At 43.4% G+C, this 20,124-nt stretch overlaps 1 protein-coding gene across 7 annotated transcripts in view; it reads right to left on the bottom strand.

The window, feature by feature from the left end:
• The window catches only part of SUSD6 (sushi domain containing 6), a 78,056-nt gene that overhangs the window by 18,867 nt on the left and 39,065 nt on the right, over nt 1-20,124 (bottom strand). The window lies entirely within an intron of this gene.

Raw genomic sequence — 20,124 nt, 5'->3', positions numbered from 1 at the left:
CCCTCCAAAGCAGAGGTACAGACTTCACTGACCCCACGCTGTGCAGGGGAAAACAAGACAAGATCCAGGGCTAACAGAAGAGCCAGATATGCAAAGGGAAGATGTCCGCAATGAAAAGCAGCAACCAAAGCCCACCTGCGCTCCAGCAGCAAACCAGACTGCATCTGCTTCCAGAGGAAGCGTACTGCTTCACTATGAAAATGGTATTGTTTCCCCCATAATAGGCCCACCTGTAATGAGCTCCCCTCAGACACATTCCCATCCATATGACTCAGCCTGACAGGCTCCGAGACAAACACTGCCAAGTTGTTCAGAGCTGGCTTCGTGTTATGCTTGCGCAGGGCCCACCACAACAGCAGGGCTCTCATCTGGACTGGGTATTTCAGACCTCAGGATAACTCCAAACTGTAAAACCAAAACCTGACGCTTTTGGACAAAGCTGAGACTGATAAACCCATTTCTGGAAACATTAATTAGGAGGGGGAAAACAAACAAGGAAAACTGCAGAAGAGCTCTTATGATCAAGCAATCTTATTGTTGCACAAAAATTATCATCACCACTAGGGATGCTTGCCCCGGTCCAGCACAGATCCCAAGCAGCTGAGCAGTACTTCACAGCACCCAGCACTGCCAGGACAGTTTAAAACAGTTTGCACCTGGGCTGCCGGTGGGGTGAGCAGTACAGTGGCTCCAGAACAGTCGGTGTAATACAGAAACCTGCTCTCCCCTGTGGGCACAATGGAGATTTCCAAGTGGCATCAATTTCATTTTATTAACCCAGGCCACTTCTGGCCTCCCCATGCCTTCTTCCAGCCACCCTACAATCACTGCCACACATTAGAAGAAGAAAATTACCAAGTGCTGTAACAACTTTATATGATCTGCAGAGTCCAGGATTCTGCTCTTGAAACCCAAACCCTCACACCCAAATGGCAGCACCCAGCCTTTTATTTTTTTGTTTCCTCCCTTTCAGAAGTTAGGAGGACTCTCTCAGTCAAATAAAGTGACGCTGGCTTCAGTTTCAAATTGGTAAGAAATGTAATGAGCCCAAAAACGTTCACCACACCGGGCAGGGGCAGTTAACACTCAGCAGGGGCGTTCTGTCCTCTCACTGGCAACTCACCCAATTCTAGATCTTGTTTTACATTGCAACAACAAAACGATTATTTAAGAAGATAACAGAATTGTCAAAATAGTTTGACATATTTTCAAAAAAGGAACAGGCAGCTACGCAGGAACTAACAGGACCTACTGCATAGAGGCAGTTTAGTAGAAAAGGCATTAGCACGGCATTTGAACTCATATAACACCCATGTCCTCGATTACTGGTGCTAATTTTAAACTTCAGCTTAGCTCTTCACACAGCTTTGATTTCTCATCTTGTCTCTGCTCGCCACTTTCCAGAAACCTACAAACCTAAAAATTGGTCTGAATTCAGAGGTGACCTGCACGTTTACCCTGCTGTTTCTTTGGCTGTTCCTAGGTGAGTTTTCAATTTGAGCATAGTAATACCCCAGCAGTGGTTTTTTTGTTTGTTTTAGGATAAAGGTCTGATAAACACTATCAGCTCTGGAAAACCATCTACCTCTTCAGCAAAACAATGAGGAGATAACCTAGAAAAAACATAGCTACCAGGTGTTCATGCTGATTTAGGACACCAGATTTTGGGAGGACAGAGCTGAGTGACTTGTGCTGACTGATCTGATTGAAATAAATCAGAAAAAAAAAAGGTGAAGACAGTCCTTTGAAGGGAACATACCTTCAGAATAGGGCAGAGCAAAACTCATTTAACAGCAAGTGACAAGAGACCTGCAATTTAGCAGTGCCACAGGATGCATAATTTGCTTGCATATTTCCACGTGACTACAAAACACCGCCCTTCCCTGAGCTTCAGTCCACTACAGTAAACAGGTTCCTTTTGCTAATAAAGCATTATAAGCTCTTGCTATGGCAATTTCCCCAAATACATCCCCATCGTGGGCTCCAGCATGGCCCCTTGAGCTCCAGATGACACACATCAGCTGGCTGCTAACACTGGCAGCTGTAGGACTCCTTTGCTCTCCATTCACTGCAAGGTGGAATTCTGGAAGTCACAGCTAACCCACAATACACAGCACCCGGCTCCTCCTCAGCCAGCAGCCCAGTTCATGCCTACCTTCTAACCCCAGTTCTGCTATGGTTCCTTCTGGGACTGGACACTTTGGACTGTACAATCTGCTCAGAGGTTGCCCTAGCCTCAGAGGGGTTCTGAACCAAGAATTTTAGAGTTCAGAAAGAAGTCCTGTCCTCCTATGCATGTATGGAAAGATCCCAAGCTAGCCAAGTCACTGTAAAGCTCCGTCCTGGTAGGCATCCTCCGTTCACTAATAAGCCTTCTGCAGCTGATTCATTTTTCATCCTTTCAGCAGGAGCAGCTGTTGCCTCTGACTCAGCCTATCCAAAAAGTACTAATTTGGAAGTTTGGCCAAGGCAGATCTAGTAGTGGCATGCACATAGGAGACTGCTTTGTGCTAAGCGTTGTTCTGCTTCCATCTGCACAGAAACCTAATCGGAAAGCCCAAAGCCCCAGGTTACCGAAGTTTCTCGCTACAATAGGTCTAAGGCGGCTTTGCTAGGGAAACGTGGAGAACAACCCTGAAACTCCAAGCTGATACATCAGTGAACACTGGAGAATATCTTTTCATCATGCCATGCCATCTCTCTTCTGACCTTTGGCTCTATTGAGCATATCAGAATCTAATATCTGGGCAGATTTGTTTATCCTCCAAGAATGACTCATCTCTGTCATGGGACTTGTCAGAACAGGCTCTCAAATCATTTACCACTGGGCAGAATTGTAAAGAGTTATTAGTCCTGTCTGGCTGGAAAGCCTCTCTTAAGCACACTTCATATTTTCAATCTAGATGTGGTTAGGTTAGCTGTAAATATTAGGTCATATTTTCTACAGGTTTTACAGGAGCTCAATAGCACAACCAACTTCTCTGCAGTCTGGCAGGAAAACAAAAATAGCCCTGCTGGGACACTCCCCAGGTCATTCTGTTCAAAGCTGGAGGCACCTCAGACTGCAGAGTGACGTCAGTACGACAAATGGCAAACCTATCCTTCCCAGAGACCACAATGTCCTAGAGCACCCCAGCCATGCTTCATGTTGAACCATTTCCAGCTTGATTTTCTTACGCTGTTTAGCTGAGACTCACGCTGGACTGTGATGGTATAACTCAACAGCTCTAAGGCACACAGAATGAAGAAATAAATTTCTTCTCCTGACAAGAGCTAGCTATGACACACCTTTCTAAATTGCCCAACATTTTAAAAGTTGGGCAACTTAAGAGCTCACAAGGCGATAGTAGGAAAGGCAGTGTCAGTCCGTGCATAACCTGCTCTGAAACTTAACAACTCCGTATCTGGGCTACTCTATTTACTAGCACTGTAAGCAGCTGGAGAGTGTTTTTCGGAAAGAAGGAAGCTAACACCGTGAAGCTATCAGTAAGCTTGCTTCATGACTTAAGCGTGACTAGCAAAAGGCATCAAGGTCTGGTGGGCTGCTGCTGGTGCTTTGATTTACCAGTCACAGAAGACACCATCAGCTCTGGCAGAACAGGCCAAGTCCCACACATTCCACCCACCTGGATTCTGCTTGGGATCAACAGGCACATCAAAAAGTAAATGGCAACTTAGTATAATCCTGACAAAGGCAGTGTATAAAAGACTTCATATTTTCAGCCATCTCTTTTGAGAAGACTGTCTCATTATACAGATGTAATAGCTTCAAAGTGTTTGTTTTATAGCTCCATTTTCCCAGTACCTACCAACAGCTCTACGCAACTCAATGGATATGAATTAGCAAATTGTCTAACAAAACAAATTAGGAAATTGTCAAAAATATATCTAGTAGCAAACAAAATCTTCCTTTCTGTCTTTCTAGCTCCTCATTACAAACACCCACAGGGTAAACAAACCTGAACTGAAACAAGACAGGGTTGGGAAGCTGTTCAAAAACAAGCTCCTTTCGCAGCAGGCAAAAAAGGGTGTTCAGAAAAGATATGCAAAAGAAATTCTCACCCTTTGAAATACTACTTGCCCTTTGTTATTTTCACTATAGCGGTTGGAATCGATGCATAGACAAGTCAAAATACCCAGCTGAAGAGAAATTCTCACCCTTTGAAATACTACTTGCCCTTTGTTATTTTCACTATAGCCGTTGGAATTGATGCACAGGCAAATCAAAATACCCAGCTGAAAAAGCACATAAGGTTAGAGTGGTGACTGCTGAAATAGGATCTATTTTAGCCCTAGATGTCTAACAAAAATGCAAGACGAGAAATACCATTCCTTCCAATTGCCTCAGAGAGATTGTAAGACATAACCAAAAACCCCACAGTGTAACTATTTTCAAAACAAAATCCTCAGAGGAGGGAATAGATCTCAAGGACTGCTACAATTAAGTCCTACCTCTCTGCACTTTGCTTTTGAACAAAAAATACGAGGACATAGATGCTCTTTCCTCCTTATCTGTATTCCTTGGTCACGCACAAAGAAACATCTTTGTTCTGTAGAAAATAAAATATCAAGTTAAAGCTTAAGAAGAGAAAGCAAACCCTCTCCTAATGCTTAATTATTGGGTTGCTTTTGCTCCTTCCCTGGCACTGCTGGAACACAGCTGGCCTGACAGATGCTCAAGCGGCTCGGAGACACAGAACTCCAGCTCCTACCTCCTGCCACACAGCCAGCCAAAACACATCCCTCTGCTGATTTAGAGGCAATGCTTCCTCACAGTACGGGCTGAAATTTTCAAGTGGGAGTCACTGCAGAACTTAGTGACTGGAGCTAAGGCACAGGGAACACAGGCCTAGACGCACACCCCACTGCTATGCTATAGCGGTAACCTGAGGTTGTCTCTCTGTGCCTTGGCTCGCCTCTTCACAGAGCTTTTCTGTCCACCTTTGTGAATATATCATTTTTGGTAGTCTAAAGAGTCCCATGTGATGATTTAAGGGTTCTTGTCAACAGTGTAATTAATTTAAATTACAAAGATTTACAAATTGGAGAGAGACTCTTGGTTCTATCAGAAAATGGCAGGACAAGGGGGAATGGCTTTAAACTAAAAGAAGGGAGATTTAGATTAGAGGTTAGGAAGAAATTCTTCGCTCAGAGGGTGGTGAGGCACTGGCACAGGTTGCCCAGAGCCGTTGTGGATGCCCCCATCCCTGGAGGTGTTCAAGGCCAGGTTACATGAGGCCCTGAGCAATTTAATCTAGTAGGAGGTGTCCCTGTCCATGGCAGGGGGGTTGAACTAGATGATCTTTAAGGTCCCTTCCAACTCAAACCATTCTGTGATTCTATGATTAATTTGACTGCTATAATATTCAGGTCTTCTCTTTCTGTATGAGGAAAGCCAAGCCAGATGTAGGATTTTCACAGTTCAGTAGTTCTTTCACACAGGTCTCTCTGGCCAGGAATTTATTCCAGCCTTTATTGCAATAAACAGAACTAACACATGGACGCATATGCTGCATTACTGTCTTGCAGTGTTACCGTCTGCTTTTTACTCAACATGGCTCCTTTTCTACCAGCTGTCTTTTGTTGATGCTTGTTGGTTGGGTTTTTCGTTTGTTTGGTTTTTGTTTGGAGGAGGATGTGTTTGTGGTTTTATGTTACTTGCGGCATGTCGTTAAGTTTTATCTATTACTTCAGGCACATTTTGCTCAGCTCTCTCCAGTGCCTTCCTTCATCTACATCTTATCTATACAGCATCAGTCATATCAGAGCAGTTCTTAGAAAAACAGCAAGAGTATTTCTCAAAGCAACATATAGTTAACAGGATAACAACTGGATGAAAATGTTTCATGAGTTTTGGCCGCATGAAGTAATCAGTTTCGTTATCATTTTACCTGGATCACTCTTGACCTTGACAGGCCAAGCCTGAAAGACACTATGGAACCATTTTCATTGCTTATTGTCCTATGTACTTTCCAGCCAGCATTTACAGCATCAAGCTGGAGACATTTCAAGTTCCTCTTCAGCTTCTTACAGTTTTGCCCACTCCTCAAGTCCTACTGTTGTTCCTCCTCACAGCCAATGTGCATCAGAAAACTCCTCCTTGGCTCCAGCACTGCCTCACATCAGGTAAATTTCTCCTGCTTGAACTATCTAGCTCTGCTACATCATGCACTACGTTACTACTTGCTCCTTTTTGCTACTTGCTCCATTTTGACCAAGTTGTCAATTCAAACATGACAAAACTTCAGCCTTCATTCCAAGAGGTGCACAACCATTTTACCTTCACTGGGAGAGAGAGAGAGAAGACTTATCAGAATGAAAGCCTCATTTTACATTTTATAATACCATTATAACAACTCATTTCTACAATATTCTGAGAAACAGGATGAAGTGGGAGGGACAGGTTATTCCAAAGACAATTACCCATGTTTAAAGGAAAACTTTTGAGTTTTTTGGAGGTTCATAATTCCCTAGAACATAAAAATCTTTTCCACTGCTCTGGTCAACACAGAATACATCTCATATCTATAGACACTCATCTAGCAGACAAAATATTTCACAACTACCTTCTGACTCGGACTTTGAAAGGGAAAGATTAAACAAGAGCAATCAAGACAGCAGAAGTTCAGCTAAAAAAAATAATCTTTCCCAAGCCATGCAAGAATGAAGTAGTTCCAAGAAGTTCCTCACATATAAAAAGAGCGTTTCAGATGTTCCCCAGGGAAGGATACAGTAGAGGAAGCTGTTGCAGCATGCTTGAATGTCAGAGGAAGTCCTGCACAGAGCACAAAATGGGAAAAATCCAAGAGCGTTCCCAGCTTCTGCAGAGCTGGGAGGAAAGCCGAGAACACCCAGGGGAGCCTTCAGACAAACACAGCTGGACCCAGAGCTGCCTCCCAGGTCATCATGCAAATTCATATTGTAGGAAGCAAGTATCCAAATCCCAGTTCTTCACCAGTATCAGAGTTCCCATTTTACCAAAAAAATAAGCTCCCTTCCCCCAGCAAGAGTTTATGCTGTCGAATCACTTCCCATGCTAACGCAACACGCTCACTGCCATTCCTAGACTGCCTTTCAGCCTTACTTCCATGTCCCGTCCTAAAGGAATTACTCTCCACTAATTCCCCGAATTGCAAAGTCTATCCTCCCTCTTCAAATAGATGATTCACAAATTAGAGGTTTTTTTCTTTTTCCCTGAGGCAGATGTTGAAATTTCCCCCATAACATCCTCTGCATTATAGTTTGGTAGACAGCCCAAAAATCACCAAGCTTCGTGGCCAGACAGAGCTTATCGTTCATCAGTGACACCGATGAAGTCCCCAGAAACAGTATATACAAACAGCACGCAGCCAGTGCCCCTACACCAACCGCCTCCGAGATGTAGTAACGATGCCAGGCTAACACCACGTCATCTCTTCAGCTGCTCTGCAGAGCTCAGCCCACCAGGAGGCTTGGTGAAAATGCCCACACATTGCTTACAGGTTTCTTGGCAGTGGAGCGAAAGTGTTTCTCAAAGCTACATGGGAAGCTTAAAAGTACGGTTCAGCCTCTTGCCAGTCAAAGTTTCTCACAGAAAGGAAGGCCCAAAGAAAAGACACTAAAAATAGCAGAAATGCTGGTCCCCCAGAGAGACACTTGGGAACTCTCCCAGCTGTGTATGCAGATTCCTTGAGAACATCTAAATAAGCAGTATGGATACCCTTGGGGTCTACTGGAGAAGCTAGCAGGGAAGGAGGTTATTTTGATGCTTGCAGATCAGCATCTAGAGAGTAAAGCAGAGCTCCAGAGGAGAAAAAAGGAGTCCATTTGCTGAATGTTATCATATACCATTCTGTAACTCATCTTTCACACCGACACAGAGATTCAGAGAACAGCACACACATTTAAGCGTTCCAGGGGTCACCAGGTATAAACAGGAACAGGAGGCCTCCAAACCCAGACTGCATCACTTGGGTCAAATCCACTGGGAACACATGGTGTCTTGAACACATACCACCTAGGAAGCCCACAGATCAACAGCAGATATTGCAAAGTCATTCTGATAATAAAGACAGACATAGTATCTGCTTTACCCAGGGTCTTCTTGTTTTTATTTGTTTCCTGTCTCCTCCGTAAGAGGATTTGAAGTCTTCTGGGTGGTAAATGACAGAAAACCCACTGTCTTCTACCAGTAAGGCAGCTGGCACTACAGAGCCATGTCTGCAGCTGGTAGCACAGAGCTACCAGGACAAGAGGAAGTACAGCAATTCCACAACTCTTTCTTTTAGACTTATGTTAATTTTCCTTTCTTCCAGTCTTTTCCACTCCAGTACAGTTTGCTTAGCACACGGGAGTTCTCTCTTACCAGATACATCCCACCAAGCACACAAATTGTTTGAACTTTCTTCCTGTTGCCAACACAATTATAGTCAGGGACTGTCCAAAGGCTGTTGCATTCAATTTCACATGCTGATCACATTAGACAGCCTGCAGCTCCAGCCTTTGTTCTGCCCCTTGTCCAACCCCTGCCTTTCCTATTTGCTTTTTAGAAAAGGTTATTTTAGCCACATTTGGAATCTAACATACTACTCATAAGAAAAGCTACATCCCAGCAGTTAACACTGAGGGCAGAGGACAATACCCCTAGCAGACAGCTCAGCCTTAACAGAAAGTAAAAGCCCTCAAGTTTGGGAAAGAAGAGAGAATCATTAAAGTCATCTAGTTCCCAACTGGATTTCCTCATAATCATTTGCATCTTTCACCAGGAAATTTTAATATTAAGGAAATACTGAACAGCCTAATCTAAATTCACTGGGCCCACTCCTCCCAAGTCACTTCTCACTGGTTAGAGCACTGAACTGGAGTCTGACCATACATCCTCAAGCTAACATCACACTCCTGCTGTGCAAACACGCAAGAGCCTTTTAAAACCCCTTAAGAGGATTTTATGTAAGAGATAAATACAAGAGGCCCTTTTCCAAAACCTCTGGATTAGATCTTTACACTAAGTACCTAGGGATTTCAAAGTTACTGTCACTAAAATACATGTTCAATGCCTAGTGCCACCAAGAAATAAATGGACTTTCATTCTCCCAAAGGGTTACTCAATGGCAAACCTTAAAATAGGTTCTCAGCTCTTAAACTGATGCTACAATTGTGTAAAAGACCATTTTGTGGCTAAACACACCATTATGTGTCAACTTCCAACAGAAGTGCCGGTGATTTTCCAAGAAGTAGAAACCGAATTTAATGTCTGGAAAATTAGGGAATTAACATATGTACAACATCCTCCAGAGGCAACTCTATCTCAGCAACTACCACATAGGATGGGAAACTCATGCCTGGTCTCAGATAAACACAGATTTTAAATCATATCTTATCTGTGGAGCTCAACAGCACCTTATCAATTGGTTTTTCATTGTCCCTCCACCTGGGCCACAAGAGGTTACAGGGAAAGGGGTGAACAGTTTCTGCTCTTCCATGTAACTGATAAAGAAAGCAGAATGTTTAATCAAATGAGCTCTCTCCTTTTTCTTCTCTTTCCCCCCAACACATCTCCTAGCTTAAAACACTTCTTACTCTTCTCAGAAAGACAATCCTTATTTAAGCTTTTTCCAGAACTGGCAGACAAACAAACCCATCTGTTCCTCAAAAAACAAACCCACTGCTCTTCCTCACACTCTTTTTCTTGTTATCTTCCCTGAGGACACAGAGTACATAGGCCTCCCAAGCACTAGGAAATGTCACCTGGATTATGACATTGGCCTTTTATTTTCTCCCCGTTTTTATTCCCAGTCAGTATGGAAAGGGAAATTCTTTTCATTAACGAGGTGGGTGGAGGTGTCTGTCTCACATGAAGCACCGTGATCTACTTTCGTGCCCCTGTTCCTACTGCAACAGAAATTAAAGCCATAAATACAAATCACTGCAACCTAATTATCGTACATCAAAGCTGTCACTGTCACTCTTATTCTCAGCAGGGAAGAGACAGACAGTCGATATTTACTCTTTAGCTTACAGTGTAAACAGAAACCAAATTACAGTAACTATTCCTCTGCTGCAGAAAAGTACTGCCCCTACACTTCCCTGCAAAAGCGACACTGCCAGGCTTAACATCCATCCATTCTGCAGCAACTCCACAAGGAAGAGTGAGCTACCCATCTGTACCTATGTTTTCTCTTCATTGCTGTGGTTTTTGAAGTTATCCTTTCCTGCTCCTTTTAAACTCCTCATCAGAAATGAAACTCACCAGTAAGACTGCTAGAACAATAGCATTACTCCACAATGGGGGGGCGGTCATGATCCTATACCTTCTTACTCAGGAGCACGTAAGTCTGCCAGTTATAGAAATTGCTTGCACTGGAAAACAAGAATACATTTAAAGCTCTACTTTAACACAATTAAAGCAGTTTGAAAGTAAGAAGCTATCATCATGTGGTAGGCAGAACTACATGAACTATTTTTGTGTGTCCTGAAGACCACAGCTTGAAAACTATTCCCAGTCTAGCAGTTACTGGCAACAGATTTCTAGTCCAGACTGCAAAAAGCTCCCAGAAAAGTAGTCTTCTATAATGCACAACTCTGAGAGGAAGCCATGTGACTGCAGGCACAAAATTAGGACATATTAAGGGACCTGGCACTCTACAGTAAAAAGTATTAAACAAATTTCAATAACAAGGTTTATGACAATGGGAACATAACCTGGAAATCCTCTTGAGCAATCACAAGCTAGTAGACTGAAGTGAGTTCCTGCCCAGAAGTAAAATTGAAGTGCCAAACAGAATTATGTTGCAGCCGAGGAGACCTCCAGGATGGTAGCAACCCACAGAGAGGATATCTTTCAGATGTAAGAGCAAGCTAGCTTCACGACAAAGAGGAATTACCCAAAAACCCTCAAGTGCACCTATTTCCAATAGAACAGGGAAGTACCCTATGTCTAGAAGGTATTCTGAGAAACTTTTTGCTCTGACATTGCTGTTTCTTATCATACAGTATTTCCACATTTAGGTTAATTCAGCTATAACCTTTTCTACAGCTTCATCACAGTTGGCAAATTGACATTTCTAACCCTCTGTTAAACCATTACATTTCTTCCAACTCTTTCAAGGATGTCCTTTGCGGTGAGTACTGTTGGTAAGCACCATTTCAGAGAAAAAACAATCTCATGCTTTTACCAAACTGAATCCCATCTGATTTTATCTCTGCTCTTCTGGATCTTCAGGTTGCATCATGTTACTGAATTTTGATTGGAATTATAGAGCTCTCCTTTGGCACTGCTTTGCTTGCAAATTTAAGCTGCAGGATACTAACTCCCTCTTTCAGGTTAAATACACTGGGAAAAATTTTCAGCAGTGCTTGTGTGACTTGAGACCTCCTCTCCCCCAGCTGACTACCAGTGAGACACAAGCTTCTTGGAAAGATTCATATAATGGTAAACTTATCTGACATCATAGCCATTCCAGCAGTTATCTTCCCTAACTTGAAGATGTAATGCTATTTTTCTTTGCTTTGTTACTTACTTAGCTGCCATACCAATTTATAGAAACTAAAAGTTTAAGTTGATAAACAAGCACACAATTTAGTGGAAATTTAACCAAGCCATCAAGAAGAAGGAATTTCTGACAGTTTTATTGTGCGAAGATCTCTGTTCTGGCATTCTGCCCCATCCCCTTTCCCCCACCTCATGAACTCCTGCTGCTGGTGACAATGAATCACATTAGTCTGTTCTGCCATTTCCTCCTCATATTTCTATTTTATGCTGACGGGAACAGGAAAGAGCAACTTTGTTATAAGGATTTATTTGAAAGTCAGTATCTCAGTTACTTTCCTGCATTTAGAATTGCATCTTCTTGAATCCTGTTTTCTCCCTTCTTGGTACATCAGAGGCATATTAATTCAGTTCTCTTAACATCTACAGACACAAAGCACTAGTAATGGGGGATATAGCAGTTAAGTTCTAACATCTTTAATTATTTTTACTGAATTGCCTCTTCTTTTAAAATTCGCAGTCTTGTTAAAAAAACGTTTGAAAAAACCCACAAATTTGTGACTAGCCATTTCCAAGTAATTAAATTCATTAATCCAAACAGGAGCAAGGGAAATAAAACTACTTTCTCCTTCATGCTTTTTTCCCCTCCTCTTACTCCATAATTACAAATGCTCTTATCCCACTAAATATTATAGACAGCACTTACTCATTCTATTTTTGCTGCCCTTATCTTCCTCTTGCAAGCCTTTAAAACAATAATTGCCCTGAAATTGGAAAGACATACGGTTCACCCCCATAAACCTAAAAACCTCCCCCCAAAACTTAAAACAGCCCCTCAGAAACCAGACTGTTTGCAGTTTCTGCGTTCTTTACTTTCTACACATTCAGATTTCACAGCATTCAGATTTGCAGTTTTACTTTTTCTCCAGCCTACTTCCACCATAACTCTGAGTGTTTCTTTGTTTCTATCATCACTGCCATGAAAGGTGTTTAGAAAAGACGAGGGAGAAACTCTCACATTCCCAAAACAGCCCCGTAAAGATGTATGGTAGCTAAGTCTAACCGCAGATTCAAAAGCCCACTCCAGAGCCGGTTGCACAGTGACTCAGTGACCGACTTCCCAATGAGACAGCAGCCAGACTTGCACAGTTGTGTGTGCTGGCGCACTTACAGAAATAGAACAAAGAAGAGGACAAGATGGTGTGACCACAGTGACTTGCAGCTCTGCCACCCTGCGCTCTCTGTACAGCTCACCTGAGCCACAGGACAGACAAAAGCTCCATCTTCGGTGCAGTTCAGCTGAGCATCTAATGTCAAGGCACTCCAGCCTTGCTTAACTTTATAGATAGATTTGTACTCTACAGAAATAAACAGATTAGAAGAGGCCTGGAGATTGGTAGAGTTAAAAATATGCCCACAAACGTGTGCACACACCTTGTCAGCAATCACCGCGCTCCTGGAAGGCCTTGCACAGTTCCTGTTTACATACAGAGAAGTTAAATACCTCCCTTCCTCAGCACACCGAGTACCCCGTGCTGTGTTTACAAAGGAAACTGCACTTTTGTTCCTCCTTGATGCCCTGAGGGACAGCTTATCTAGGGCCCAGGCCTGCTGTCTCATTCAGGAAGAGCTGAGCAGCTCTTCCAGTCGGTCTCTGGCTGTTTGTCCCCGTGCATCAGCCATGATTCACCCACAGCACAAGGCCCGGCCTGCAGCTGGCACACGCAGCGCTGCTGCCCCCAGAGCTATGGGCAGCCATGACTCAAGCCAGCTCTGCTTTGCAAAACCACTTGCTGAACTATGTCCTAAGCAAACACACTCCGTGAGAAAAGGCACACGCAAAGATTAGGCCTGTGGACACTTCAACCTATGTATATAATAAAGCACGTCTATTCAAAACACGCTTATCTCTTGCTATCCAACAGTCCATTATGCTGCTGAGGATAAAGCTCTGTGCAATCACCAGCATTTCCTGCTATGTTCTCTCCAACCATCCTCACATTGTCAAGCCAAGGGGCTCCTATCTTGGACACTGAGGGTCAACTACTAATTTTAGGGCCCATACATGGTCAAGAGGTTGCACAAAGGACTCTTGCCTCTCTTGTTGGTATGCAAGCAAGACAATTCCCTTTGTTCTCTTGCCCCAGGGAACAGATGACCAACCTGCTAGGCCTGGCCTCCTTACTTCTACATCTAATGGAACTGGAGAGGAAATGGTGGCTGTGGTGGTTTTCCACTAGCATTTGGTGTACCCATGGCCTTAATGCAAGCTTCTAATACAAACAACATCAGAAAGTGGAGAGTGAACTTAACAAAAGCTAAGATCAGCTGAATATTGAACCAAAGTGAGGATAATGCAATGGAGAGTTGCAAGGGTCAGAAAGTAAGTTTCACTATAGGAATTTTTGTTTTTAAACAAGACCTTTTAAGAAGTACAATGATTTTGTCCAAGGAACTGCCTTGAAACCTTGTGTCTGAGCACAGAAAGTGTTTTTGGTACCAGAAGAGGCTTGGAAGGCAAACAATGAACAGGATGCACATGCTGCCTGTTTCCACTGGTTGAAATACATCAGACAAGCTGATTTAACTACATTAAATTATTCTTGCAAGCATAATTTAAGGATACTTCTCTATCATACCATTGTGATCCCAGAAGTCCCTTTATGATCCCAAAAGTCCCTTTAATTTAACTTTTCCATAAGGAAATTCTCAGTCACTTTGAATTAGCAAGAAAGAAGGCTATCAGTGACAGCAGCTTCACACCTAGCAGTTCACATTTAGGCCAATAAATAACCAGCTTCTTCGCGACAGCAACAATCCACTTTTAACACCATCTAGCCACCTTCACCAACCCTTCAGGATTCAGACAGCGGATAAAAAAGCAGATATGGCCACAAAGCAGCTTTTCAATTAACAGCCAGAACACCCTCCCCTAAAACCTGGGGGCTGTGGTAATCCCCTTTTTGAAATGCTAATGTCATTACAACCATAGCACCAGAAGACAAGTGGCGAGGCCTGGGTGACAGAGCCTCTGCTGTGCCCTTACACAGATGATTTAAACTGGGCCTTTTGTAACTCTCCCCCCTAAAGCTCCCTGCCTGGAATCATGCTTGACAGGAGCTGCAGCTGCTGTCCGACCCTCCCGACAAGCAGGGGTGGAAAGATCAACGCGATGAATTCATGCGTGTGGGGCGAGGGTCTGGGGCGTAGCAGCGGTGCGCCGAGGCATTGTGTTCCCAAAGCATGTAGTCTGAAGAGTCTAGAGATCAGCTTGGGAAAGGCTCGAAAAGAGGCAAAGCAAGAGGTTCCCAAATGCTCCCTTACTGAACGATTTCACAAAAGTAAGAATCATTACAGCTGGTCATTAAACTGGGTACAACAGGTACGGGTAGAGAGAAGCATGGCTTGAAGAAACATTATCAACATTAATGCACCTATCCTTGCACCTCAGGAACCAGCTCAGCCTCAGGGAAGAATCCCACCCATGGAGAAAGCTTCTCCAAAGGGATGGAGAGCTGTCAACTTTTCTGAAAAAGTAACTGGAATTAGTTCCTGTGAAGAGATCTGAGACCAGACTGGGCACCACAAGTTTGATCCTGCCATCGCCTGATATGTAGCGACTGACATGGTTACTGCAGGGCTTTTTAGTCTCGTTTTCAATTTATTGACTCTGATACCAGTCAGGGGATCACTACAGGATACTATCTTCATGTAATGGTTGTTTTAAATACTACAGAATTTGTGAAAGAAAAAAAAGTTCCCTACAACTTACTATCTCCTCTCTACCGCCACAGGAAGAAAAGGTGACAGACCCCTCTGGGAGATGTGTTCGGATTAATTTGTGCAGGGTGCACACTGTCAAGCAGCTTTGAAATGCTGGCACCAAACCCAAATCATTTAAAAAAGAAAAAAACACAAAAGCTTTAATTCTGCAGGCACCCTCCCTTGGTGCTAACTAACCAACCGATGACAGGAGAGACATTTCCTCCATTTAAAGCTGCTAATTAAGTTAAGAGTTCAGCGGATGGAAACAGACTTAGCGATAGATGCTTCCCTGCTGTCAGAGGATGGAGAACAGACATCGATTTTCATCCTCTCAAATTGCTCCGCAGTGCCTGATGCAGCCAACCATGAAATACTCCTGACCTGCCTCAGACAAGTGGCAGGTGGCCAGAGGTATGCAGTAAAATAGTTAAGCCTTTGCTCGTCTTGACTGTAGTCAGAGAACGAACCTCCCCACAACACCCCTAATTAGCAGCCTCTGCCAGGCTCTCCCGGTTTTGCTGATGACAAGAATCAGGGATGCTCAGTTCACTGGATGGCAGGCTGCAACCTCCCCTTCCCTCCAAGCAGTCACACTGCTGCCCACCTCAGCACACCAGTCTTGCATGGCATCAGCACATGACTGGAAAGAGGTAGTTAAAGGGGAACCAAACTGGACCAAGGCAACACTGACAGGAAAAAATATACATATATAAAAAAAATCAGTGCTCTGAAGAGGTGCTTCAGCCCTGAGGAGTCTCCTGAGTTAGAGACAAATGCCAAGACTGTCAATTCTCCAGGGTGCTTAGTAGAGACAAAACTTCTCACAGGGGCTAACCTCTTCCAGCACAGCACTATCAAAGCTGAAACTGTCAGCCTAAAGATGACATTCGAGTTTGAGAAATAAATGCAAATAATGAGACTGAAAGTGGGAAGGTCTGATGGTTAAAATCATGCTAGCTCAAGGACATCTACGTCACAGCAAGATTAATTTCTACTTTGGGCTGTCAATAACATTTACAACAAGACTAGCTTGTTGGAAACTCAAAGTGGAGGACTAAAAGAATACAATAGTAAAAACAAGCTTCACATCTTCATGAGTTTCACCAAGACTTGCATTCAAAGGCAAACTCATGGCAGCCTATGACTATGTTAAGATTTTTCAGCTTTTGTATTAAAAATTAGTAATTTCTTCAGTTTAGAGAAAATAGCAGCTGAATCTAAGCATGCAGATGATAAAACCTCTATCTTTTGTATCTTATAAGCCAATTACATCCAAGAAAGTGTTTACAACAAAACCAGAAGGTTGTCCTAGAGAAGTATCCCCCAGGGTTACTTTTGGTAGGGAAACTAAAACCAGCAATATAATAGAAGAAGTGCCATCATTACAGTAACACAAAACATCAAGGACATGGTCCTTTGCTTGTGCTGAAGAGAAGCCAAGCTACTCTGCAGCACAACACATGGCTCAGCACAACTCTGACAGTACCAGTCCTTTTTAAGAAACAGGTAAGTTGGGAAGAAAAGTTGAACTACTGGAGAGAGATTACATAGCAGGCACAACCCCAGGAGTCTGAGTTTCAAGTTTGGCCACTACGATGGTAGGAGTGAAATGGGCCAGAGGAAACAAGAATAAAAGCATACTTTCCTCCCAGCAAGGATAAATCAACAGCTCTGATTTTGGTATGACACAGAGTTACTTTCCAAAAGACCTCTGCAGCATTAAGTCTCCTGGCCAGGCCCTCTGATGATGCTGGTGGTCCAGAATAGACACGCAGCAAGCACCAGAAGTCCCATACCCCACTCTGACATTCACTTCATTCCATGCACACAATGACACAGACCCTGCCTGGAGAAGACTACCATCAGCAGGGAGCGGTACTTGGTTTTGACAAGGATCCAGGGTCCAGCAGCTTTAATAGGTTTAACTTGTTTATAGTAAGGATTCCTCTACAGCGGGTGTAGCAGACAACTGCAGGATGGGGGAGAGGAGCAAAGCTGCTTTTAGCTATAAAACTGCAGACAAACTAAGTAAAGCAGAACTTCCTCAGAAAGTCAAAGATGTTTCTCTGAACACGGCAGCAACTTCCACCTGAAATTCCTCTTTGTCTTTCATTTCACACACAGATGCTGTGCCGTCTTTCAGTTTCCCTCTCCATCAGACCATGATGTTAGAGCCCTCGTGGGCAGACAGCCAGGGCTCCAGTAACCCCCATCATCATCCTGCTCTGCTCCTGCCTTGAGGAGACTCCAGCCTCAGAGCTTTGGTCCCTGGAGGGCATGCACACTTTGTAACCCTGAGTTCTTAAAGTCTCCCACAGTCTCATTAGTGAGTCAGTGCTGCTGCATACAAAAAAGCCTGATGCGTTAAAGGCATATCCCTGCATCCTCCTGCATTAAGACACTTACCTGTATCTATTTCTACTACAGCTCTCCCTCTCAAGGCTGTACTATTCTCAACCACTCTAATCAGCTTGCATAACTAAAATTAAAACACCACCTTCTTTCAGGACTTACACTACTTAATCACCAAGCCACTAATTGGCTTTTTAAACCACCAGGATCTTTTCACAACTCCACCTGTGGAAACCTTCACCTTCCTGCTTTCCCGAACTCCTGTCCCCCTCCTCTACTTCTGAGGATCTTCTGCTTCATTCACCTTCAGTCTATTCTGCCACCTTCTCACAAATCTCAATCTGTTTGTAGTCCTTTCTAGGCTCAAAGAGGCTCCAGAGAGAACTAGAATATTTTGAAGGAAATAGAGCTACCTAAAGCAGAAAAACTTCACCTATTGTTTCAGCAGCTGACATTCCCCAGACTGCAAAGTTGCCTGAACAGCAACACTGGTAAGATCACAAAACACAATTTTATTCGTTCTGATGTACAGATTTATGGATGCATAAGGGTGTATCCGGCATGAAACTCATTATACATCATGCTGGTCCTTTTCTCAGGACATAGAAAATGTTCCTCCAAGCTGCAAAAGCAGCTTCTGGCTTTCTAGTTATACCTCTCCACGTATGTCAGGCCTACCACGTTCCTTCCCTGACCTTGGGCAGAAAACTCAATGCATCCTCCAACAGAGCTGCATACTCCAATCTACAGGCAGTCCACATTTCTCAAATTGGACACAATTCTCCTTTCACTCACAAAGGGAAAAAAATACATCTCAAAAAGCTGCAGCAATGTGTCTTTCTGTTCACAAAGAGGACAGATTTTCCCCTCTGAATTACAATGATGGGCTAGACATAGACCACTGAGCCCACAGCATTTAAAGATGTTCTTTTGTTACCCTTCTATTCAATTCTTTGCCTTATGCTTCCCCTGAAATGCTTCTCTTGCCACACACCAAGCAGATACACGCACTCACCCTTGCATTCCTGGCACTGGCCCTCTCTAGAAGGAACACATGAGCATATCTATCCAGCACCAGGCAGGCCAAGGTAAACAAGCAGTAAGTGAGCATCCCCACCGCCTCTTGAGAGTCTCCTCAGCACAGGAACTCCCAAAGCTCCAGTCCTCCTTCCATTATAAGAGGATCACTGCACTAGGCTGGGCCAGAAAGCTCAGTTTATTCTTTAACAGTTTCAGTAACAACCCCCTCTAGCCCAATCCACCTGGCAACCCATCTAAGCAGTCACATACCTACAGAGTATTTCAAATCCCTTAAAAGACTTCACATCTGGAAACAAACAATTCACCAGTCCTCCAGCTCCAATACAACACTTTGCAAAAGCAGAGACTCAATTACCTCAGGGGAATACCTGCTTGCAGAGGAAGAGAAATACTCCCCAGAGGTTTTCTTCATTAAAAGGAAAATGCTTTTCCACATGCAGATCAACACACACAGATAAACAGGTACAAACTCATAAAATATAGTCCTGTCACTTACACAGATGAAGGGGAATAGGTCCAACAAGAAGGGAAAAGTATTCAACATAACTGAAAAAAGTCATGCTTTAACTACCAAGGTAACCAGTTTAGGAGTCAAAAGGGACACAAGCAGCAAAGGAATTGCAAGTGGCACAAGGTAATAGCAAGGAAACTTTCTTCTGTCCTGTTGTAAGGACCTTTCCTATGAGACTAGGAACAAAACTAAATTCTTCCCAAATGATGGGGTCAAGTAGAGAAAGAGGAAGAACTCCGATAGGAGGAAGTTGCTTGTCTGAAGACAGACAAGTCTGTATCTTCAGCATAGCATGCAGGAGACATTAGGGGACACCGATACAGAGATGAGTCAGAACTTGGACTAAACTCACAAATAACTTTCTCTTGAAGAATGAACCGTGCCATTCAACTCGTCTCCCTGCTTTCCTCTACAGTGAAACTCCTGCCAGTTTCCATCTTTCTCATTCCAGCCCAAGAAAGAAGCCAAGACGCGTTAGTTGGACCAGCCAATGCTTTAGCTATTTCCTAAAGTAGCTTATTTTCCTGCTAGAAACCATGGCCAAGAACTGAAGGCACCTTCATACTAGGCATGTGTTATACCAGTCTTGCCAGGAGTAAAATTTAGACAGATTAAAAATTCAGGATTCAGAAGACTCCATCTGCTCTTCTCCCCCTCCCACTTTGTGAGGACCAGAATTTGGTAGGTGGTAAGATCACCCTCCCACACCTTTAAATAGTTCTTTGTGAATCCATTCCCATCAGACCCTGTTCCTGTCTTCTCTTTTCTTGGAGGAGAAGGGGAAGATTCAGACTAAGCAGATCACATTTCAGAGTTCAACAAAGATTTACACAAATTTTTATATATTTAGAACAGATACAGACAGCCAAATAAGCTTCCCACTTCCTCCCAAAATTACATTCCTCTGTAACATGCATACAGGAAAGGTTTTACTTTTTTCTGAGCACAGGAAATGAAAAGCTGAGTATCCAATGCAATATATCCAGTC

This window comes from Cygnus atratus, chromosome 5 (assembly GCF_013377495.2).
Source record: "Cygnus atratus isolate AKBS03 ecotype Queensland, Australia chromosome 5, CAtr_DNAZoo_HiC_assembly, whole genome shotgun sequence".
Taxonomy (NCBI): Eukaryota; Metazoa; Chordata; class Aves; order Anseriformes; family Anatidae; genus Cygnus; species Cygnus atratus.
This window is presented reverse-complemented; position numbering and strand designations above follow the sequence as displayed.